Source organism: Macrotis lagotis, chromosome 2 (genome assembly GCF_037893015.1).
Source record: "Macrotis lagotis isolate mMagLag1 chromosome 2, bilby.v1.9.chrom.fasta, whole genome shotgun sequence".
Taxonomy (NCBI): Eukaryota; Metazoa; Chordata; class Mammalia; order Peramelemorphia; family Peramelidae; genus Macrotis; species Macrotis lagotis.
In genome coordinates this window covers 203,891,831-203,916,748 of record NC_133659.1, presented here as the reverse complement: position 1 = coordinate 203,916,748, position 24,918 = coordinate 203,891,831, and the positions used below count along the sequence as shown (strand labels likewise).

The following is a 24,918-nucleotide window of genomic DNA, read 5'->3' as shown; positions in this document are numbered from 1 at the left end:
GATAAGGCTGCTGCTGCTGCAGTGTGGAAAGCAGCGGATGCAACTCCAACACTGTGTGGTGGAGAGGAGCTGAAGGGATCTCACAGCTCAACATGATGGGCTTCGGTGTGAAGCAGCTCACTGGGTTTCATAAAGATGCCTTCCATGGCTCTCCGATAGTTGTTTTGGCTCTGCTGGGCCATGCCATGCACCTCTATTTGGCACTGATGGGTCGGCCATACCACTCTCCCGTGACAGAGAGCAGCAGCACATCAGTAGAAGCATGTTTGAACCGAACCTCATCGTCTCTCACCCAGGGTGAGCCTCTGCAGAGAACTGTCCAGACATCCAGATAGTCCCCTTCACCCTCTCCCCCAAATGCACTCACTTCCTGGTTGCCAGAGGGGGTGAAGAGAAGTGATGACTGTGAAGATTGTGCCCAGTATTGACATGCGTCATATGGCCTGGCCACACTTCACAGGGGTTCCTCTTTCACAGACTGCAGAGGTCTTTCCTCAGACCCTCCAGTAACTGTTGCTGTCATCCACATCTAATATCCCTGTAACTGACTGCTGCCTGCTGCCAGACCGTAGTGTCCGTCCTGCAAGTGCAGCTGGATGTTGAGGAGCTTCAAGACAGAGCTGCAGGTGATAAGGGCAGATTGGAGGCCCGACTAGGCCCAGTAGCAGCAGCCGGGCCCCACCCTGTATTCATATATTTTTGACATATGTGTATATACATACACAAATAGAAATGTATAGTCCTATATCTCTCTATACATAGAATTCTTCTATATCCTATACATTACTATTTAAATATAATTCCAATAAGTATTTCAAACCTGTATAACTGTGAAAAATAAATCTAGTTTCTTTCCATTGTAAGAAATGGAACATTATAAAGAACCCTTAAAAATTATCTAAAAAACTACTAGAAACAATTAGTAGCTTTAGCAAAGCCTCAGGATATAAAATAAACCCACATAAATCCTCAGCATTTCTATATATTACTTACTAGCAAGATACAGCAGCAAGAGCTAGAAAGAGAAATCCCATTCAAAGTAACTTCAAACAATATAAAATACTTGGGAGTCTACCTGCCAAGGCAGACTCAGAAACTATGAAAACAACTATAAAACACGTTTCACACAAATAAAATCAGATTTAAATAACTGGACAAATATAAATTGCTCGTGGATAGGCTGAGCTAATATAATAAAAATGAAAATTCTACCTAAATTAAACAGCTTATTTAGTGTCTTACTAATCAAACTTCCAAAAAATTACTTTAATGAGCTAGAAAAAATTGTAAGTAAATTCATAAGGAGAAACAAAAAATCAAGAATATCAAGGGATTTAATGAAAAAAAAAGTACAAAAGAAAGTGGCTTAGCCTTACCAGATCTAAAATTATAAGGCATCAGTCATCAAAACCAGTCTGGTACTGGCTAAGAAGTAGAATGCTGGATCAGTGGAATAGACTAGGTGCAAAAGAGATAGCAGAAATGATTATAGTAATCTGTTGTTTGATAAACTCAGAGTCCAGCGTCTAGGATAAGAACTCTCTCTTCAATGCAAACTGTTGGGAAAATTGGAAGTTAGTATTGGCAGAAACTTGAATTAGGCCAACATCTCACACCCATAACAAGATTAGATCAAAATAGATACAGGATTTAGACATAAAAGACAATATTATAAACAAACTAAGAGAATAAAGAATAGTTACCTGTTGGAGCTATGGAAAGGAAAGCAGTTTATGACCAAGGCAGTGATGGAGGATATCATTAAAAACAAATTGGATAATTTTGATAACATTAAATTAAAAAGCTTTTGCACAAACAAAATCACTGTAATCAAGATCAAAAGGAAATGTAGTAATTGGGAAACAATTTTTACAACTAGTGTTTCCAAAGAATTCATTTCTAATTTATAAAAAAAGTTATGAAAATTTATAAAATTTATAAAAAAAAACCAAGCCATTCTTCAATTAACAAAATATCAAAGGGTATGCAAAGGCAACTTGCAGATGAGGAAATCATAACTATCCATAGTCATATGAAAAATTGCTCTAAATCATTACTGATTATGGGGCAGCTAGGTGGCTTAGTGTATAAAGCACCGGCCCTGGAGTCAGCAGTACCTGGGTTCAAATCCGGTCTCAGACACTTAATAATTACCTAGCTATGTGGCTTTGGGCAAGCCACTTAACCCCTTTTGCCTTGCAAAAAAACTAAAAAAAAATCATTACTGATTAAAAAAATGCAAATTAAAGCATCTCTGAGGTACCACCTCACACCTCTCAGACTGACCAATATGACCAGAAAGGACAGTGATCGATGTTGGAAGGGATGTGGGAAATCTGGGACACTAATACATTGTTGATGGGGCTGTGAACTCATCCAACCTTTCTGGAGAGCAATTTGGAATTATGCACAAAGGGCAACAAAAATGTGCATAACCTTTAATCCAGCAATACCATTATTGGGTCTGTACCCTGAAGAGATGATGAAAAAAGGGTAAAAATATCACTTGTACAAAAAATATTCATAGCAGCTCTGTTTGTGGGCAAAGAATTGGAAATTAAGTCAATGTCCATCAATTGTGAAATGGCTTAACAAACTGTGGTATATGTATGCCATAGAACACTATTGTTCTATTAGAAATCATGAAAGATGGGAATTCAGGAAAGCCAGGAAGGATTTGCATGAACTGATGCTGAGCAAGATGAGCAGAACCAGAACTCTGGACACAGCAACATGGGGGTGATGGTCAACCTTAATGGACTTGCTCATTCCATTAATGCAACAATCAAGCACAATTTTGGGGTATCTGTGATGGAGAATACTATCTGATTCCAGAAAAAGAACTGTGGAATTTGAACAAAGACCAAAGACTATTACCTTTAATTTAAAAAAAAAATGTTATCTTACTATGTAATTTTGCTATCTCTTATACTTTTTTTTTCTTAAGGACATGATTTCTCTGTCATCACAATCAACTAAGATCGATGTATACCATGGAAACAATGTAAAGACTAACAGACTGCTTTCTCTGGGGGTTGGGGAGAGGGAAGCAAGATTGGGGGGGAAATTGTAAAATTTAAAATAAAGTCTTTCTTTTAAAAAATTTAAAGAGAAATCCATTTTCAACTAAGAGTTTTTAATTTTTTAAAAAATGGGCAAAAAGGTTAAAACTTTTATTTATAAATCACTTAATGTAATTAATTATTATATATTAATATAAATCACTTTATTTAAAAATCACTGTCCTAAAATGACTATCAAATATATGCTAAAAACTCAAGTTAATTTGGAAAATTTTTAAGTAGAATCCTTAGTATTATGGAAATTATTTTGTTAGTGGAACAGCATCCTCCAAACAAGGAAAATAAATGAATTATGCCAAGTATAAAATTTTGTGGTTTTTTTTAATTTGTTTGTATAAACTGGTTTGGTTCTCAAATTTTCTTTTTGAACTAAGTTCTCTTTGTAACAATTGGCAAAACAAATTATAATTTCCAAATTTCATCTTTTAATAGTGGAAATATAAATTTGACCTAATAAAATTTATGTTGAGATATTTCTTTTATTAGAAAGGAAAGGGGCGGCTAGGTGGCACAGTGGATAAAGCACCAGTCCTAGAGTCAGCAGTACCTGGGTTCAAATCTGGTCTCAGACACTTAATAATTACCTAGCTATGTGGCCTTGGGCAAGCCACTTAACCCCATTGCCTTGCAAAAACCTAAAAAAAAAAAAAAAAAAAAAAAAGGAAAATACAAGTAACCTAAAAATTAAATGAAACAGCCTGGTCTTTGACAGAACCCAGAGATATATAAGTACATCAAATGTCTCCAGGAAAAAGAAATGGAACAGAATTTTATGTTATTGTTTACTTTCTCCCTCTTGTACTTCTTATTGTATGGGTTGTTTAATCAAAGGGGTCTGCCCCTTTTGATCACTGTAACTTGACCCTTTGACTGTCAGTTCATTGTCCATCCTTATGCCCCCTCAGAGACCATTATGTTGCTTGCCCATTCTACTAGCAACCCTAGGTCTCCAAGAGATGTCATTTCTCTCTCCAATATGCCCCTCATTTTCTTCTACATCTCTTTAGTTGATCTAAAGTTGACATTAGATATTGTCATCTTTGATCAAAATGGGGGTAAAGAATATATTCCTGTATCCTTAGCTGTATAGCCACCCTACATTGCTGGTCAATCATGGGGGAAAGATTTTCTTCAGAGCTTACTGGGAAAATAGCAGAGGACCTGAAGCAAGGTCTATTTCAACCTAAGAGTTTTCTTAAAAAATAATATGATTAAAATAAATAAATAAATAACATGAGAAAGTCATATTGGAATTGGATTATCTTTTACTTCCTGGTCTTATCCTTCCCTGGGACCTGGCTGTCTCCATTAATGATTATCTCTCCCATACTATTATTTCTGAAAATCTCCAGTTATGCCTCACTTCCCTCCTTACTTTCTGATCAAGTCACCTTTCTCCTCCCTACTCCCCCACCCTCAACTGCAACAGCTAAATGGTGCATTTAATAAAGAGTTGAGTCTGGGATCAGGGAGATGTGAGTTCACATCCAACTTCAGATACTTACGGACTGTGTTAACATGGACAAGTCATTTTACTTGTTTGCCTCAATTTCCTCACCTGTAAAATAAATTAGAGAAAGAAATGGCATATCACTCCAGTACCTTTGTTAAGAAAATCCCTAGTGGGCTCCACAAAGAGTCAGACATGACTGAACAGCAATTTTTAGATGCCCTTAGAATGAGGATTTTAGGACATTTTTTTAATTTAAATTTATTTTTATTAAAGATATTATTTGAGTTTTACATTTTTCCCCCAATCTTGCTCCCCCACCCCACAGAATGCACTCTGTCAGTCTTTACTTTGTTTCCATGGTGTACCTTGATCCAAATTGGGTGTGATAAGAGAGCAATCATATCCTTAAAGAGAAGTTTAAGAGGTAACAAGATCAGACAATAAGCTATCTGGTTTTTTTCTAAATTAAAGGGAATAGTCCTTGTACTTTGTTCAAACTCCACAGCTCCTTATCTGGATACAGATGGTACTCTCCTTTGCAGACAGCCCAAAACTGTTCCCAGTTGTTGCACTGATGGAATGAGCAAGTCCTTCAAGCTTGAACATCACTCCCATGTTGCTGTTAGGGTGTACGGTGTTTTTCTGGTTCTGCTCATCTCACTCAGCATCAGTTCATGCAAATCCCTCCAGGTTTCCCTGAAATCCCGTCCCTCCTGGTTTCTAATAGAACAATGGTGTTCCATGACATACATATACCACAGTTTGCTAAGCCATTCCCCAATTGAAGGACATTTACTGGATTTCCAATTCTTTGCCACCACAAACAGGGCTGCTATAAATATTTTTGTACAAGTAATGTTTTTAACCTTTTTTCTCATCTCTTCAGGGTATAGACCCAGTAGTGGTATTGCTGGGTCAAAGGGTATGCACATTTTTGTTGCCCTTTGGGCATAGTTCCAAATAGCTCTCCAGAAGGGTTGGATGAGTTCACAGCTCCACCAACAGTGTAATAGTGTCCCAGATTTCCCACATCCCTTCCAACAATGATCATTATCCTTCCTGGTCATACTGGCCAATCTGAGAGGTGTGAGGTGGTACCTCAACGAAGCTTTAATTTGCATTTCTCTAATAATTAATGATTTAGAGCATTTTTTCATATGGCTATGGATTACTTTGATCTCCTTATCTGTAAATTGCCTTTGCATATCCTTTGACCATTTGTCCATTGGGAAATGGCTTTTTGTTTTAAAAATATGACTCAGTTCTCTGTATATTTTAGAAATGAGTCCTTTGTCAGAATCATTAGTTGTAAAGATCGTTTCCCAATTTACTACAATTCTTTTGATCTTGGTTACATTGGTTTTATCTGTGCAAAAGCTTTTTAATTTAATGTAATCAAAATCATCTAATTGGCTTTTGATGATATTCTCCAACTCTTCCTTAGTCATAAACTGTTCCCCTTTCCACAGATCTGACAGGTAGACTAGTCCTTGATCTTCTAATTTGCTTATAGTATTGTTTTTTATGTCTATGTCCTGTAACCATTTGGATCTTATCTTGGTAAAGGGTGTGAGCTGTTGGTCTAATCTAAGTTTCTTCTATACTAACTTCCAATTTTCCCAGCAATTTTTATCAAAGAGGGAGTTTTTATCCCAATGGCCAGACTCTTTGGCTTTATCAAACAGCAGATTACTATAATCATCTCCTGCTTTTACACCTAGTCTATTCCACTGGTCCACCACTCTATTTCTTAGCCAATACCAAACAGTTTTGAGGACTGATGCTTTATAATATAATTTTAGATCTGGTAGGGCTAAGCCACCTTCTTTTGCACTTTTTTTCATTAAGCTCCTGGAAATTCTTGACTTTTTATTTCTCCATATGAATTTACTTACAATTTTTTCTAACTCATTAAAGTAATTTTTTGGAATTTTGATTGGTAGGGCACTAAACAGATAGTTTAGTTTTGGTAGAATTGTCATTTTTATTATATTAGCTCTACCTATCCATGAGCAGTTGATATTTGCCCAGTTATTTAAATCTAATTTAATTTGTGTGAGAAGTGTTTTATAATTGTTTTCAAAAAGATTCTGAGTCTGTCTTGGCAAATAGACTCCCAAATATTTTATATTGTCTGAGGTTACTCTGAATGGGATTTCTCTTTCTAGCTCTTCCTGCTGTTTCTTGCTAGACATATATAGAAAAGTTGAGGATTTATGAGGGTTTATTTTATAACCTGCAACTTTGCTAAAATTGCTAATTGTTTCCAGTAGTTTTTTAGATGATTTCTTGGGATTCTCTAGGTAGACCATCATGTCATCTGCAAAGAGTGAGAGTTTTGTCTCTTCCTTCCCAATTCTAATTCCTTTAATTTCTTTTTCTTCTCTAATTGATGATGCTAACATTTCTAATACAATATTGAATAGTAGTGGCGATAATGGGCACCCTTGTTTCACCCCTGATCTTATTGGGAATGCCTCTAGCCTCTCCCCATTGAATATAATGCTTGTTGAGGATTTCAAATAGATACTGCTAATTATTTTAAGGAACAGTCCATTCATTCCTACACTCTCTAGTGTTTTTAATAGGAATGGATGCTGTATTTTGTCAAAAGCTTTTTCAGTATCTATTGATATGATCATATCATTTCTGATAGGTTTGTTGTTGATATAATTGAGTATACTAACAGTTTTCCTAATACTGAACCAACCCTGCATTCCTGGAATAAATCCTACTTGATCACAATGTATTATCCTAGTGATGACTTGTAATAATCGTTTTGCTAAGATTTTATTTAGGATTTTTGCATCTATATTCATCAGGGAGATAGGTCTATAATTTTCTTTTTCTGTTTTAACTCTTCCTGGTTTAGGTAACAGTACCATATTGGTTTCATAGAAAGAGTTAGGCAGAGTTCCATCTTTCCCTATTTTTCCAAAGAGTCTATATAGGATTGGAACCAATTGTTCCTTAAATGTTTGGTAGAATTCACTTGTGAATCCATCAGGCCCTGGAGATTTTTTTTTAGGGAATTCAGTAATGGCTTGTTGAATTTCTTTTTCTGAGATAGGGTTGTTTAGGTATTTAATCACTTCTTCATTTAACCTGGGCAACTTATATTTTTGTAAATATTCATCCATTTCACTTAGATTATCAAATTTATTGGCATAGAGTTGGGCAAAATAATTTTGAATTATTACTTTAATTTCCTCCTCATTGGTGGTGAGTTCTGCTTTTTCATTTATGATACTAGCAATTTGGTTTTCTTCTTTCTTTTTTTTAATCAAATTGACCAGAGGTTTATCAATTTTATTGGTTTTTTTCATAATACCAACTTTTGGTTTTATTTATTAATTCAATAGTTTTTTTGCTTTCAATTTTATTAATTTCTCCTTTAATTTTTAGAATTTCTAATTTGGTATTTAATTGGGGAGTTTTCATTTGTTCTTTCTCTAATTTTTTTAGTTGCATGTTTAGTTCATTGATTTTCTCTTTCTCCAATTTATTCATATAAGCATTTAGAGCTATAATATATCCCCTGGTAGTTGCTTTGAATGAATCCCATAGGTTTTGGTATGTTGTTTCATTATTATCATTATCTATGATAAAATGGTTAATTCTTTCTATAATTTGTTTTTTGGTCCACTCATTTTTTAAAATGAGGTTATTCAGTTTCCAATTTGTTCTGGGTCTATATCTCCTTGGCCCAGTTATTGCATATGACTTTATTGCACTGTGATCTGAGAAAGATGTATTCACTATTTCTGCCTTTCTGCAGTTGATCATTAGGTTTTTATGTCCTAGTACATGGTCAATTTTTGTATAAGTTCCATGTACTGCAGAGAAAAAGGTATATTCCTTTGTATCCCCATTCAGTTTCCTCCATAAGTCTACCATATCTAATTTTTCTAACAATCTATTTACCTCCCTAATTTCTTTCTTGTTTGTTTTATGATTCAATTTATCTAGATCTGATAGCAGAAGGTTGAGGTCTCCCACTAGTAGAGTTTTGCTGTCTATGTCTTCCTGTAATTCTTTCGGCTTCTCCTCTAAGAATTTGGGTTCTGTCCCACTGGGTGCATATATATTCAATATTGAAATGACTTTATTGTCTATGGCACCTTTTAGGAGGATAAAGTTTCCTTCCTTAGCTCTTTTAACGCTATCTATTTTTGTTGCTGCTTTGTCTGAGATAAGGATTGCTACCCCTGCTTTTTTTTTACTTCAGCTGAAGCAAAATATATTTTGCTCCAACCTTTTACCTTTACTCTATATGTATCTCTTCTCAAATGAGTTTCTTGTAAGCAGCATATTGTAGGATTCTGGTTTTTAGTCCACTCTGCTATTTGCTTACATTTTAAGGGAGAGTTCATCCCATTCAGATTCAAGGTTATGATTACTAATTCTTTATTGCCCTCCATGCTATCTTCCCTCTGTTTGTATTTTTCCCCCTTTCCCCCCTTTTATCCATATTCCCCAGTCTTTCGTTTCTGAAAACCACCCCCTTCAGTGTGTTTGCCCTCCTATATCACCCCCTCCCCTTTCTTTCCCCTTTCCCTTTTTCCCTTTTCCCTTCCTTTTGTTATTTCCCCTTATTTCTCCCACTCCCCTTCCCTTTCTCTGTCCCCCCTCCCCTTTTCCCCTTTTAATACTTGAAAGGTTAGATGTCTTATAAGCTAACTGAGTATGTGTATGTTAAGCCAAGTCTGATGAGAAGAAGATTCAGGTATTTCTCCTCTGCTCCCTTCTTCCCCACTATTACCATAGGTTTTTTGTACCTCTTAGTGTAATGAGATTTACCCCATTCAATCCCCTCCCTCCTCCCATCTCTTTCCTGTCCCCCTTTTTAGGGCAGTAGTGTTTTTTTTAGATCATTCTATCTAAGTCATAGAAAATTCTAAGTGTCTGTCCCTTTTAGTTCTGTATAGTCTATCAAATAGAGTCAAAATTCCTGAGAGTTATTAGAGTCTTTCTCCCAAGTGGGGTTAAAGCCAGTTACCTCCCATTAGATAGTAGTCTCATGGATAGGTCATGAATGTCCATCATTTCTGGCTAGGTGTATTCTCTCTGTTAGAGTTACATTTCTCAAGGTTTATGAGAATCTTTTTTTTTTTTTTAACCCCCATGCTGGGATATTGCCAGTTTCAACTTACTGGATTGCATTTTTTTTCTTTTACCTCGCCCCCTTTTTTTTTTACCTTTTCATGTGTCTCTTGAACCTCCTGTTTGATGCCCAAATTTTCTGTTTAGCTCTGGTCTTTTCATCAGAAATTTTTGGAATTCTTCCATTTTGTTAAATGTCCATCTTTTTCCCTGGAAGAGAAGGCTCAGCTTCGCAGGAAAGTAGATTCTTGGCTGCATTCCAAGCTCCCATGCTCTTCGAAATATCTCGTTCCAGGCCCTTCGATCCCTTAAAGTTGATGTAGCCAGGTCCTGCAGGATCCTTACTGCGGCTCCTTGATATTTAAATTGTTTCTTTCTGGCTGCTTGCAGGATTTTCTCTTTTATCTGACAGTTCTGCAGTTTGGCCACAACATTCCTTGGTGTTTTCATTTTAGGATCTTTTTCTGGTGGGGATCAATGTACTACTTCAATAACTACTTTGCCCTCCGATTCCATGAGATCAGGGCAGTTTTCCATCACTAGATCCTGTAATATTAAGTCCAGGCTTTTTTTTCTCTTCAATGTTTTCAGGAAGTCCTATAATTTTCAGGTTGCCCCTCCTTGATCTATTCTCGAGGTCAGTGGTTTTGTTGATAAGGTATTTTAAATTTGCTTCTATTTTTTCTATTTTTTGATCTTGTTTAACTGACTCTTGCTGTCTCATGGAGTCATTAGTTTCTGTAGACTCCATTCTTTTTTTAGGGGAGGAGTTTTCTTCATTAACCTTTTGCAACTCCTTTTCTAATTGGTCAATTCTACTTTTGAAAGAGTTTTCCATTTGACCAATTGAGGTTTTGAGAGAATTAATTTCTTTTTGCATTTGACCATTTGAAGATCTGAGAGATTTGTTTTCTTGTTGCAAGGTATTAATTGTCTCCCCCAAATTTTCTAGTTGATTTTTAAACTCCTTCCTTATTTCTTCAAGGAAGTCTTTCTGTGCTGAAGACCAGATTGTATTCTCCTCAGAGGTTCCAGGTCTCTCTGAGTTAGTGTCTTTCCCTTCCAAGAATTTTTCTATGGATCCACCTTTCCGCTGACCCTTCTCCATTTTGCTAAGACCTGAGTTTTGGAGGGGCTGGTTCACAGGGGCTTGGGATCACTAAAGGCTTTACTCACTGAGTGCAGTTTCTCTGGCTGGCCAGTAGGAGGTGCTGGTTGCTTTCTCTGGAGTGTCTGTGACCTTGGTTAAGGCCTTCTCCCTTTCCTTGAAGGGAGGAGTTGGAGATATTGAATTCTTTTGCCTTCAATCAATGGTGGGCTTTATCCTGGACTGAGGTCATTCCTCAGCTGGGCTAGTTCTGCTCACACACTTGGGTCTGAGGCAGAAGTAGTTTGCATTTGTTTGTTAGGGGAGAAGTCTGAGTTGTAATGGGACTCAGAGCAGAGGAGCCCAGGGATGGTGTCTGCTGCTCCTCTGCTCCAGATTCTCCCCCCCCAGCCCTGTCCGGGATCTCCAGGGGGACAGCTCCAGCACCAGCACCTCTGCTCCCCCACAGACTCATGCCCCTGTGGTCCAGCCCCACCTCTGATCCAGCAGGTTTGGCTCTCAGGCCCTCAGACTCCCGGTTCCAATTCAGCTGCTAGTCTGGTTGATAGGGGCTGATCCTCCCTCTGGGCCCAGACTCACCCGCCCGAATTCAGCCACAGCTCCTGCTGGAGGCAAATCCCGAGGTAGATGTTCTTTCTCTTGGCTTTTATTTCTGGGTTTTGTGGGTCAAATTTCTTTTAAGAGGTTTGTTTCATGTGATAGATGGGGAAGAGATCAGGAGACTTTAGAACTGTACCTGTCTTCTCTCCGCCATCTTGGCCGGAAGTCTAGGACATATTTGATTTGTAAGATAATAGAGAACTACTGGAGTTTACTGAATAGGGGTGAGATAAGATTACATCTGAGTTTTAGGTAACCAAGACTAGGATATCAGGAAGGTGATGCCATGATAAGCAAAGGAATTGGATTTGAGTGAGGGGATGCTGTGCTAAGTCACCAGCATCACTTTCTCTTATTAGATATGAATCAGGAAGACTGGAAATGGCCCTGGATTTGACTTGCCCAAGGTCACACAATTAGTAAGCTGCTCCATACACTGCACCACCTAGCTACCCTTAAACTGCACCTACACTAAAGAGGTGTAGAAGTAGGTAAGAAGCACAGTTGAGGGAAAAGATAGCTTCTGTCTGTAGTCCAGAGATTTCTTATATTTAATATTTATTTATTCTCATTTTGTACAAATAATTTTTATACATTAATAAAATATTCTTGTTTAAGAGCAAACAAAATACCCCCTCCCCCAAAAAAATATAGACTCACTTGAGCAATAAAGGGGAGAGAAAAAAATTAAAATTAAAAAAAATAATAGTAATAATTGTAGGTATGGCCAGGTGGCGCAATGGATGGAGCACCAGCCCTGGAGCCAGGAGCATCCTAGCCCACATCCAGCCCCGTACATACAACAATCACTCAGTCGTGTGACATGCAAGCCACCCCAATTCCACTGCCCTGCAAAAACCTAAAAAAGGAAAAAAAGACCCAAAATAAAATAAAATAGCAATAATAGTAGGGGTGGCTGGTTGGCAGACAGAACATTGGCCCTTGAGCCAGGAGCACCCAGATCCAAATCCGGGCTCAGACACCCACCCGCTGCTATGCGTACCCCAAGCAGGCCACCCAGCCCCATTTGCCCTGCACCCCCCCACAACATAATAATAATAAAAAATATGTGCTTCAGTCTTTGTTCCAACACCAACAACTCTGTCATGGGTGGATCACATTCTTTATGATAAGTCCATCACAAAAGTTACTTCCATATTTTTCCACCATTGCCATTGCTGATCCCAACTCCCTCCTTTCATTATTTTCCAGTACCATGTACTATATTTTCTCTCTCCTTTCATTCTGACTCTGCTGTAGCATATCTGAGTGGTGCAGATGACAGATCCCTGGACCTGGGACCAAGAGGTCCCGAGCCCCCATACCACCCCTTAGGCCCAGTATCCACCTGGTCCTATGGTCCTGGACAGGCCATCCAATCCCAGCCCCTTGCAAGAAGTAAAAAAGAAAATGTGTTATATCTGACCACTCTCCCCCAATGATCCATCCTCTCCTCCATCACTCATATACCCCCCTTCCCCCATCCCCCCTTCTTACTCCAGATGTCTATACCCCATTGAGTATATATGCTGTTTCCTGTCCTAGCCACCTCTGATGAGAGTGAAGATTTCCTCATTCCCCCTTGTCTTCCCCCTTCCCCCCTTCCATATCATTGCAATAGCTCATTGGAATAAAGAAAAATCTTATATGAAATATCTTGGCCTATTCCCCCTCTCCTTTTTCTTTCTCCCATTACATTTCCCTTTTTTCTATTGACTCCATTTTTACACCATATTTTATCTTCAAATTCAGCTTTCTCCTGTGTTTCAACTATAAAATCTCCTTCTACCTGCTCTATTAACTGAGAAGGTTCATATGAGGATTATCAATGTCATTTTTCTATACAGGAATACATGCAGTTCATCCTCATTAAATCCCTCATATTTTCCCCTTCTCCTCCAATCTCTATGCTTCACCTGAGTCCTGTATCTGAAGATCAAACCTTCTGTTCTGCTCTGGCAGAACATTCCAACAGGAACATTTGAAATTCCCCTGGTTCATTGAAAGTCCATCTTTTTCCCTGGAAGAGGACATTCAGTTTTGCTGGGTAGTTGATTCTTGGTTGCATTCCAAACTCTTTTGCCTTCCTGTATATTATATTCCAAGCCCTATGAACTTTTAATGTAGTTGCTGTTAAGTCCTGTGTGAACCTGACTGCAGTGCCACGATATTTGAATTGTGTCCTTCTGGCTGCTTGTAATATTTTCTCTTTGACTTGGGAGTTCTGGAACTTGGCTATAATATTCCTGGGGTTGGTTTTTTTGGGCTCTCTTTCTCAGGGGGATCGGTGGATTCTCATTTCTATTTTTGCCCTCTGCTTCTAGGATATCAGGGCAATTTTCCTGTAGTAATTCTTTGAAAATGATGTCAAGGCTCTTTTCCTGATCATGACTTTCAGGTATTCCAATAATTTTTAAATTATCTTTCCTAAATCTGTTTTCCATATCAGTTGTTTTTTCAGTGAGATGTTTCACATTTTCTTCTAATTTTTCATTCTTTTGGTTTTGAAGTATTGAGTCCTGATTTCTCATAAATTCAGCAATCTCCCCGAGTTCTATTCTTTATCTGAAGGATTTGTTTTCCTCAGAGAGTTTTCTTATCTTTTTCCATCTGGCCCAGCCTACTTTTTAAAGCATTCTTGTCCTCAATAACTTTTTGAACTGTTTTATCCATTTGACCTAAGCTGGTTTTTAGCATGCTATTTTCTTCAGCATTTTTCTGAATTTCGTTGACTAAGCTGCTGAGTTCGTTTTCATATTTTTCCTGCATCTCTCTCATTTCTTTTCCCAGTTTTTCTTCTAACTCCCTCATTTGATTTTCAAAGTCTTTTCTGAGCTCTGTCATAGACTGAGCCCAATTTCTGTTTTTCTTGGAGTCTTTAGATGCAGGAGCTTGGACTTCCTCAATTTCAGACTGAGTGTTTTGATCCTTCTTGGGATCACAGGCAAAGTATTTCTCAATGGTGTTCCTCTTTTTTCTCTGCTTGCTCATTTTCCCAGCCTAAGCCTATTTGGGGGGTGCTTCCTGAGCTTTTGAGACACTCCCACAAGGGCCTCAATGTGTGAGGCTCTGTCCTCCCTCCTGGTCTGTGAATGACCATATGCGTCCCCCTCTGCCACAGGGCTGAGGTGAAGGGGGCCCCTGCTGTTTTATGGGGGGGCCTAGACTGCAATCAGGATCTGAATGTGGTCAGAACCCCAGAGTCCTGTTCCAGGGGCAGAGCTCTGCAGACTCTCCTCACTCCCCTCCCTAGGTTCAATGGGCTCATGCCCTGGGGGCTCCTGCTTACTGGCTCTGACTGCTTCTGTTTCCTGGATCTGGATTGCTTTGGCCATGCTGCTCTGTGTTTGCCCTGAGGGCTGGGCTCCATGTGCTTGCTCTGGCAGAGGTCCCCACCCCCACCTTTGCCTAATTCCTCCTCGGGGCATAGGCCAGGAAACTCCCCAGTTGCTGTGAGCCAAGGCTCCCAGTGCCCTGGGGCTGCCTCCAGGAGGCTGAAGTTCCTTTGCTCTAGCGGGCAACCCCTCTGGCAGGCTGCCCCTCCAACCCAGGGGAGCAGAGCCTTTCTGCTCTTTTCCAGGTTACCTTGAGTAAGAGAACTGCCTCACTGGGTCCCTCTGTGGGTTCTGTCTCTCGAAAATTTAGCTAGAGTCCTTAGTTTCAAAGATTTATGAGATAGCGCCTAAGACAGGATCCGTTCTTGTCACCATCTTGGCTCCCTAGAGATTTCTTGAAGAATGTTTTCAGATCTTTTCAACTCTGCCCCTTCCCTGGTCCAATGATCTCCCATAATAAAAAGTTAGTCCCTGGGGTTAATGGAATATGGACAATGATCAATCAACAGAAATTTATTAAGTGCCTTCCAGGTGCTAAGTCATCTACTGGCCATAGCCAGCAGACTTTTGTCTTGACACTGCACTTTGATGACTCTGGAAGAGAGTGAGGCTGACCATTTTGTGCAATTCTGCTTCACTTAAATCCAGTTCATGTGCAAATCAAGACATAACCTAATGATGTCATTAGACTTCTTGGAAATTCTGCCTCAGAGGGAAAATTAATTCAGGTAAGTAGCTTAGCGAGTGTGTAATTATAGCCTTTGGCCCCTAGATGGTGTTCCAACCACCCGGGAGCAACCTACCTGCTGTCTCCCAAGTTAGATGTGACTAATATAGTCAACCCCCAATTCCAATAGAGGTTCTCTAGTTGGTTTAATTCATGGAGCTGCTTCTTGGACCTAAATCATTCAACTTGCAAAAATCACTTCCCCAATCCTGCCTTCAGTTTGCTCATCTGAAAAATGAGTGTGTAAGAACTATTCTCCATTCATGTCCCTCCCTTCTTTGCAAAGGAAGGAAACTGTGAAACTTAATATATTGCAGAGTCTGATTAGTTTTGATAAATTTTTCTTTTTAGTTCTTTATTTAAAAGGATGACCCTGGGGCGGCTAGGTGGTGTGGATTTGAACACTGGCCCTGGAGTCAGGAATACCTGAGTTCAAATCCGGCTTCAGACACTTAATAATTACTTAGGTGTGTGGCCTTGGGCAAGCCACTTAACCCCATTTGCCCTGCAAAATCCTAAAAAAAATAAATAAATAAATTGAAAAAATAAAAGGATGACCCTCTGAGGGAGGAAGGAAAGGGGAGTACATTGGGAAATATGGACAACTCCAATAGTAAAACAGTCACCTTATATATTTTTTTTCAAAAGAATTGAAATTTTTTTTTACAAGGCAAATGGGGTTAAGTGGCTTGCCCAAGGCCACACAGCTAGGTAATTATTAAGTGTCTGAGACCGGATTTGAACACAGGTTCTCCTGACTCCCAGGCCGGTGCTTTATCCACTATGCCACCTAGCCACCCAAGAATTGAAAATTATAAAGAACCACATGAAAACAGATTCCAAACGACTATTAATTAAAATAACTCTGAGATTTCACCTGACTCCTTGCAAACTAGCAAAAATGAAAGATGATGTGGTGGCAAATGGCAGCAGTCATCCATGGTTGGAGTCTGACAAGGTGTGATTGTGCCCTCTAAAACTCATCTCCCAGAAAAGTCACTACCTCCTCTGGCTACCACTGGATGGAGCTCGAGAAACCTATCTCCAACTTTTCTTTTTCTAAACTTCCGAACAGTCTCATCTTAATTGTTGGACTTTTGTCTTTTCCTTCTGATGAAAACATTGTGGTACATATGCAACCCATGTTTTTTTTTTTATCTTTTGCATCCAGTTCCAGTATCCTAGAGATTGACTATGAGGACAGCTTATCTTTCTCTTTCTTGTTTCTGGATGTACATAGATCCTTGTTCTTTGATTTCACTTGGACAGAAGGCTTTAAATATTTTTTAACTATTGACCTCATTGTTAAGTAACTTTGGCAGGGGAAAGAGACTTATTTTAATCTTTGAGCTTCCTCCTAATTTCTTCAACAGTTATATTAAGGATTTTTGTGGAAGTTTCTGTTCTCTCAGGTCCACTGACCCTAGTAGTGTTTGAAAAGGGGTCTTAATTTAAGGGTCTAGACATATGATTTTTTATCTTGACTCTGCTGTGTGACTTTGAGCAAGTGACCTTTCTTCCCCTAGTCCTGATTTCTTCTTCTACAAAATGAGAATGGAATTAGACAAAATGATCACTAAGGATCCTAGTTCTGCCATTCATTGTCTGCTTAGTTCTGAGGATGCCACTTTACCATTCTGAGTCTCAGTTTCCCCATTTGTAAAATAAAAAGATTGGAACTAAAATCTGAGGTTCTTTCTAAGCCTAGAATTATGTTTCTGTGATCCTATAACAACTTTTGTTTTTTAGGTTTTTTATTTGCAAGGCAATGGGGTTAAGTGGCTTGCCCAAGGCCACACAGCTAGGTAATTATTAAGTGTCTGAGACCGGATTTGAACCCAGGTACTCCTGACTCCAAGGCTGGTGCTTTATCCACTACACCACCTAGCTGCCCCAACAACTTTTTTTTTTTGCCTGTAACATTTTGTGATTACTGCTTTCCCTCAAATTCTATGGATTTTTTCTAAGGGGAGGGTGTAGTATCTGATGTCAAAGGTGAAACAGTCATCTTCATTCATGTCCAACTCTTTTTTTTTTAGGTTTTTTTTGCAAGGCAAATGGGGTTAAGTGGCTTGCCCAAGGCCACACATCTAGGTAATTATTAAGTGTCTGAGACCAGATTTGAACCCAGGTACTCCTGACTCCAAGGCCAGTGCTTTATCCACTATACCACTTAGCTGCCCCATGTCCAACTCTTTGTGACGTTTTGGGGGGAGGACTTTCTTGGCAAAGATACTGTGACTGTGGGTTGCAATTTCTTTTTCCAATTCATTTTATAGATAGGGAAACTGAGGCAAACAGGATTAAGTGATTTGCTGAGGGTCACACAGCTAGTGTCTGAAGCTGTATTTGAACCCAGGTCTTCTTGACTCCAGGCCCTACTTTCTATCCACTGTCCCACCTGGCTGTCACACTAAACCTGACCTCTTTTTAGAAACCATAGTTTCTAGAACCTTAGGCCATTAACTTGGCATCATAAGAAATAGACTTTTTAGACAGACCCTTCCCCTCATGAAAATCACTCAGAGTTAGAGAAAAGCAGATTTGAATAACTCTTAGTTTACATTTCACACTGAAAATTGGCATAGATGAAAAGAGGTTTTTTTTTTAATGGGAATAATTTAAATTAAAGAGGTTATTTTGACTGTATTGTGATGACTGGCATACCCCACCCCAAGCTACTAAAGGTGGGTAGGCTTACCACCTAGATTCACACAAGGGTTTTGCAGGTTGTAAGAACTTTAGTAGAAAGAGCTCTTCCTTATTTCCCTCATGCTCTGTTTATAACATAGTATAGGACTCTTCCCTTCTGAAATGCCCTCCCTCTCCCCTCTCCTCCGTGCTGGAGAGTAAGGGGATGAGTACTTAAGCTTCAGGGCAAAACAAGGATGTTGCTAGCTGTCTGAGGGGCTGGGGTCTTTGGATGGGCTGAGAGCCAGATCTTATGTGGGAGCACATTTAAGCTTCTACCATGCAAGGACAAGACCTGTTCCATTCACTTTATTTATTTATATTTATATTTGTTTTATTTTATTTTAGTATATTGTATTTATTTATTGTGTTTTTATTTCTTTTTTTGTTTAGTTTGATTTTTTTGATGAGGCAATCTGGGTTAAGTGACTTGCCCAAGGTCACACAGTTCATAACCATAAAGTGTCTGAGGCTTTTTTTGAACTCAGGTCCTCCTGACTCTAGGATAGGTGTGCCACCAAGAAGTTCCCCACCCTCCCCCATTCACTTTATTTGTTGCCTCCAAGAGAGCAGACAACATATATATGTTTGTGCGTTTGGCATAGGGTAATGAGTGAAAATTGGAGTCAGGAAAATCTGGCTTCCAATACTAGCTTTATGACCTTGGGCAAGTCCCTTAACCTCAGTTTTCTCACCTGTAAAAGGAGGGAGTAGATTCCAAGGATTCTCAACTCCCTTCCAACTCCAGAACACCTAGTTTACTTTGTTGATTGATTAGGGTATGGTCCCAGTATAAACTTTTGAAATTCAAAACATCGTCCTTGGGTGTCTTCCCCATTTCCTAATACAAACAAGCATAACTACTTATTAAGTGGTTCTCCAGATTTGAATTTGTCAAGGTGCAAAAAGAGGATTAATCATCTTTGATAATAATTAGGGCAGTATAGATTCAGAAGCAGCCACAAGTAAATTCTAAAGGGTGCCTGTGAGTCAGAAATCCTTTTGTTACTCTGCAGTGTGTTTGCAGTCCTGAAGCTTTCAGGACAAGAGTTAATTTAGTCAGAATATATCTAAAGCCAGCAAAGTACCTCCTGCCTCTTAACACCTCTCCCCGCTCCCCTGGGCATCATAAGATCTCTATTAAAAAGTGATCCTGGGGCGGCTAGGTGGCGCAGTGGAGTCAGGAGGACCTGAGTTCAAATTCAGTCTCAGACACTGTGTGGCTTTGGGCAAGCCACTTAACCCCATTGCCTTGCCAAAAAAAAAAAAAAAACCTAAACTAAAAAAGGAGGCAGCTAGGTGGCGCAGTGGATAAAGCACCGGCCCTGGAGTCAGGAGTACTTGAGTTCAAATCAGTCTCAGACACTTAATAAATTGATTTAATTAATTAACAAAAGAATTGGAGTGTTTGGCATTAGACTACAAAGGTGGGGAAAGGGATTAGGTTATGAAGGACTTTGGATGCCAAAGAGAGGATTTTGTATTATCCTGAAGGTGATAGGGCATCTCTGGAGTTTACCAAGATGGGGGAGAATAGACCTATGCTTTAAGAAAATCACTTACAGCAGAATGGAGTGGGGAGAGATTTGAGGCAAGCAGATCCACCAGTGGCTATCACAATGCTAAAATGTAAAGTGATAGGGGTTAGTAGTTGCAGAGCAGAAGAACCCATATTTCAAAGAAGTTGAGAAGGTGATTATCAATAAAGCTTAGAAAAAAGATTGTATTTTGGAGGGAGAGGTAGTGAGAATTAAGGATAGCACTGAGGTTTCGAAGCTGGGGCAGTGGAAGGAGAAATTAATTCAGCAATGAAGTCATGGGCCAGTCAGTGAGTGTGCTGAGGTTCAGATGAGAATGTTGTGGATGACTAAAAGCTTGGGAGTCCCTTGAAAAGGTACCAGTACTAGTGGGAAGAAAGGGAAGTTAATCCCAGAGGGAATGTTACACTCCAACCTCCTCCCTCCCCCCCAAAAAATAAACAAACAAATAACTAAATTAAAGCCATCAATAGTATTACTGAAGAAACTGAACCAATCAATAGAAGGCAATCCATTCAAAGGAAAAATCAAGGACAAAAATAAACATCCACAGAGAGGACACAGAAAGATGGTCATCTAGGGGAAGAAGTAGCTTCATTAAATAAAAACTGTTATCATCATCAACATCCTCGTCACCACCACCACTACTACCACCACTACTACCACCACCACTACTACCACTACTGCTAAAGTTTATATAATGCTTTAAAGTTTGCAATGTAAGTACAAAGTACTTTACAAAGAGTATCTGCACAACAACCCTGGGAGATAAGTTCTATTGTCATCCTTAGTTTACAGATGAGGAAACTGAGGCAAACAAATTTAAGTGATTTCCCTAAGGTCACACAGTAAATATCTGAGGATGAATTTGAATCCAAGGTTCAATGCTAGCTAGGAGTATCTCAGCTTCCTCCATGGTGGTACCTTATGAATCTCTCAGATTTGGGAGTAAGGGCAGTAGGTGTACAGAGGGGAAAAGGAAACCTAAATATCCCTTCTTTTTTTTTTCAGGTTTTTTTTTTTTGGTAAGGCAAATGGGGTTAAGTGGCTTGTCCAAGGCCACACAGCTAGGTAATTATAGAGTGTCTGAGGTCAGATTTGAACTCAGCTACTCCTGACTCCAGGGCTGGTGCTCTATCCACTGTGCCACCTAGCTGCCCTAAATGTCCTTTTTCTCCTGGAAGGTCCAAGTTTTGTCCTGGAGCTGCTAGATGCCTCTAGGAAGGCATCAGATCTTTAGAACCTAGCAGAAAGCTATACCTAAAAGAAATTGTATCAGAATTCTACAAAGGCAGAAAAATGTCTCCAGTGAAAGGACTTGCAAAGTATCCCTTTCCACTTTAAGTGGACTTTATATAAAGGGACTTTATATAAAGAAGAGGAAAGTACACTCCTGATAAAGGGTAAATATTTTTGTACCAACTATTATACCATCTTACTAAATATCGATTTTTGGGGGGACAATAATGTTTAAGTATTGCTGTGGTTAGCAAAAGTTATGGGAAAGAATCACTGATCACGAAGTAACCTAAGCCACCAGAAGAGGATGAGCATTAAAGAAAGGTATAAGTTACCTGGGGGGAAAATGGATTAGCTTCACAGAAGATAAGCAACTCAACTGAGTAAAGGGTGAGCTTTTCAGGGATACAGAGGGTAAAAGAAAACCTGAATATCCTTTCTAAAATCTAGATATCTACTGACTGGCTAAAGTTAATGTGAAGCACACTGGTGGGGGCTTGTGGGCAAGCCTTGGAATCAAGAGAATGGTGGCCGACAACTGAGAAACCAGTTTACCAACATGAGTGGGAGTTGGGGAGGTGACTTCAGAAAGGGTATTATATAAGTATAAACAAAATAAAACCTTTCCATAAGGTTTTAGAAAAGCAGTAGCAGTTGAGTCAGGCAGTTTCATGTAGGTGACATCTGAGTTGAGTCTTGAAAAAAAATTAGATATTCTAAGATAAGGAGGTGAGGAAAGGGACAGTTAGTGCAAAGGTATTGTTGTGGGTAAGGAAAAGGAACAATCCCAGTTTAGCCAGACTACAGGGTAAGTAAAGGGGAGTAATGTGGGGCCAGGTTGGCTTTAAAATGCTTTTTTTTAGGTTGGGTTTTTTTTTTTTGCAAGTCATATGGGGTTAAGTGGCTTGCCCAAGGCCACACAGCAAGGTAATTATTAAGTGTCTGAGACCAGATTTGAACCAGGTACTCCTGACTCCAAGGCTGGTGCTTTATCCACTGCACCACCTAGCCACCCCCAGGTTGGCTTTAAATAGCTTTAAATGCCAAACAGATTTGGAAGTACCTTGGGAAGGGTGAGGGGGATGATTGCAGAGGAAATTCTCCATTCTCCACTCCTACTGTCCTCCAAAAATCTTTGTCATGTTTTTGAAGAGACTGGATCAATTGCAAGCAATGTGTCCAATAAACATCAAGCATGTTTGTTTTATGTTAATCATAATGGGGAGCCCCTGGAATTTATTGAGGGAGTGACATGATCTCACCTGTGCTTTAGGTAACTCACTAGGACAGTTGAGTAGGTGAACTGGAGGTGGGGAAGACTTGAGACAAGGAGACCAATTAGAAGGTTACTGCAATATTCCAGACAAACACATGAGTTGGATTTGACTGAGGGGGCTGTGCTAAGTCATCAGCCTCACTTTCTCCTCTAGAGCTATCTGGATCTAGTGGCCGGATGTAGATCAGGACAACTGGAAATGACCCTGGATGCCAGGCAGTCAGGGTTAAGTGACTTGGCCAAGGTCACACAGCTAGTTTAAGTGTTGAGGTCACATTCGAATTCAGGTCCTCCTGACATCAGGGCCTGTACTCTATCCGCTGCGCCATCCACTGTGTCCTAAAATTGGGTGATGGTTATACAAGTAGAGAACAGGGGCTTTGATTACCCTATTTTATAGTTTATGAAACTGAGATTTGCTCACTTGTCCTTGCAGAATCTCCTAACTTCAAGCACAATATTTCTACAGCATCCTGCCACTGACTTTGTCTACCCTCTGGTCCCCACCTATAGGACTATCTCAGCTTCCCCTATGGTGGTGCCTTATGAAGAGTAAAATTCTCAAACTTGGGAGTAAGGGAGTGGGTATACATAGGAAAAGAGGAAATCTAAATATCCTTTCTCTCCAGTCTTCCTGGAAGGTCCAAGGTTTGTCCTGGAGCTACTAGATGGGAGTCAAGCTCAGATAGATAAGGTGGGGCTGGCTGGTGATGTCAGTGATGAAAATAGTATCTCCCTGAGGAAAGCCTTCAGTGGTGATAGTGGGGGCTGGAGGGAAGGACCAGGTCAATGCAGACATTAAGACTAGGAATAAGGAATAAGATTTGATTTGATTTAATTATTGTTCTTTAAATTTAAGTCTGTGCATTATTTTATAATAGTTATGAGGTCCTGGGAGTAGGATTTCTAAGAGTTTAGGAACAATGAGGCACGAATCTAGTCATATAATGAACCCATCAAAACACGTCCAACTGGGCAGTTAGGGGGCAAAGTGAAGAGAGAACTAGCCCTGAAGTCAAGAGGACCCAGGTTCAAATCCAGCCTCAGACACTTAATAATTGTCTAGCTGTGTGACCTTGGGCAAGTCACTTAACCCCATTGCCTTAAATAAAAAGAAATTTTAAAACCCCATGTCCAACCCAAGTGAAAGAACAGCAAAGGAGCAAGGAAGGAGATGGATGGGCCTGGAGTCAGGAAGACCCGAATTCCAATCCTACTTCAGACATTCCTAGCTGTATGATTCTGGGCAAGTCATTTAATCACCTGCTTCAGTTTCCTCATCTATATGATGAGAATAATAATAGTCCCTACCTCAAAGTTATTGTGAGGATAAAATGAGTTAACAGTTACAAAGTGCTTTAGAAAACTAAAGGTAAGGGGCTGCTAGGTGGTGTAGTGGATAGAGCACTGGCCCTGGAGTCAGGAGTACCTGGGTTCAAATCTGGTCTCAGACACTTAATAATTTACCTAGCTGTGTGGCCTTGGGCAAGCCACTTAACCCCGGTTGCCTTACCAAAAAAAAACAAAAAACCCTAAAATAATAAAAATTAAAAAAAACTAAAGGTGCTTTAAGTTGTTCGTTTTCAGTCGTGTCTAGACTCTTCATGATCCTATTTGGGGTTTTCTTGGCAAAGAGAATGGAGCAGTTTGCTCTTTCTTTTTCCAGCTCATTTTACTGAGAAACTGAAGCAAAAACAGGGGTAAATGACTTGCCCACAGTCACATAGCTAGTAAGTATCCGAGATCAAATTTGAACTCTGGAAGATGTCTTCCAAATTCCAAGCCCAATGTTCATACACTGTGCCAGGTTTATGTCTGGGTCCTAAGCCCTTCCAAAAAAAAAAAAAGTACTATATAAGGGCTAACTATTATTAAAGACTGTGGTTTCTCTTCCCTGACAACAGACTAAAAAACTACCACCCACTTTCTGTTGTTAAGCCCTGGATGGGAGGATGTTCTACCGTCTGCTACCCTACTAGACATGCTACAGAAAAAGTGCCCACCTTTGAACCCCATCATGGACACCAAGCCACTGAAGTCAAAGAGCAGTGCTGGCAGAGGAAGGTAGGGGTATCATTGGACTCTTAGTGGAGTGAAACAGAACTGGAGATATTTGAATGCATCATTCAATACACCATGGGTGAGCGAATTACATTTCTGGAGCTGGGGCCTCCCTAGGGCCTTGAATCCAACTGCAGCACAGGTTGAGCAGAAGCAGAACCAGAAGTTTCCTGGTCCTCTAGAGACCCTAGATTCTTGGGTTTCCTTTGTCCCCTCTTCCAGGTTTGTTTCCTGAAGTCCTTAGGCTAAAACAATGTGGTTCAGGTAAAAGTGGTTCCTGACTGCCATTGTCCAAGCATTTTCCAAGTACCGGTCTCTAGTATACAGTGCGGAAGCAAGGAGATTCTGAACCAAGTTATCTCATTTGACTTTCAGAAACATTGCCTACCCCAGGTAAAAGAGAACCCTCTAAATTTTATCTTCTTTATCCCTACTTCTCTTCCCAAACTCCCAATCCACTTCCAGTTTTACCCTTCAGACTTTTTCCATTTGTTCCTCTAGCTTCCTCTCCCCCCTTTCCCATTCTTTTTGCAATTTTCCAACCTTTATTTCATCCTTTTGTGGTTGACCTTAGGATTTGGGATCAGGAAAAACCAGGATGGAGGATTTACCCTAGAAAGTACCACTTTGGGCCATGTTACTGGGAATGGTACCTGATTACAGGTACCTCTTTGAGATAGCCTCGACTCATCATGGAACTTGAT

At 39.7% G+C, this 24,918-nt stretch overlaps 1 pseudogene; it reads right to left on the bottom strand.

Annotated features, from left to right (window-relative positions):
- Positions 1-24,905, bottom strand: LOC141512078 (stromal cell-derived factor 2 pseudogene; annotated as a pseudogene).
- Between the last annotated feature and the right edge of the window lie 13 nt (positions 24,906-24,918).